Below are 468 nucleotides of genomic sequence, written 5' to 3'. Positions count from 1 at the left end.
ATGAATTTTTTTTTACAAAAAGGCATGTGCAAATATTTTATTCAGAGAATTTTAGACAGAGAATTTTAGAGAACATATAATCATTATTTCTTATCCTTCAGGATAAGGTGAGAACAAAGTGCAATGAAGTGCCAGCTGCCACCCAAACCATCACTTAGTCCCGTGTGCATGGAACCAGATGGCAGAGGGGCAGACCTTGGACACTTACATGCAGTCACACATTATCCCATTCACTCTGGAGAGAATTAAAGCTATTTAATTGTTTAGTTTTGCTAATCTGTGTAAGGTGAGGAGCATATGTCCACAATATTTAGCAGACCTTAGAAAACTGAATTCTGCTTTTACTTGTACCATGCTGAGACATGCAAAACATTCTTTCCCCTGACTTAAAAATTGAGAAACTAAGATGATGCTGATTTATTCTGAAATAATATTTGTAAACACAGATTTATAACAGTAGACCCCTTA

The sequence above is a fragment of the Penaeus monodon genome, chromosome 23 (genome assembly GCF_015228065.2).
Source record: "Penaeus monodon isolate SGIC_2016 chromosome 23, NSTDA_Pmon_1, whole genome shotgun sequence".
Taxonomy (NCBI): Eukaryota; Metazoa; Arthropoda; class Malacostraca; order Decapoda; family Penaeidae; genus Penaeus; species Penaeus monodon.
The sequence above is the reverse complement of the archived record's forward strand: the minus strand, read 5'-3'. Positions refer to the sequence as shown.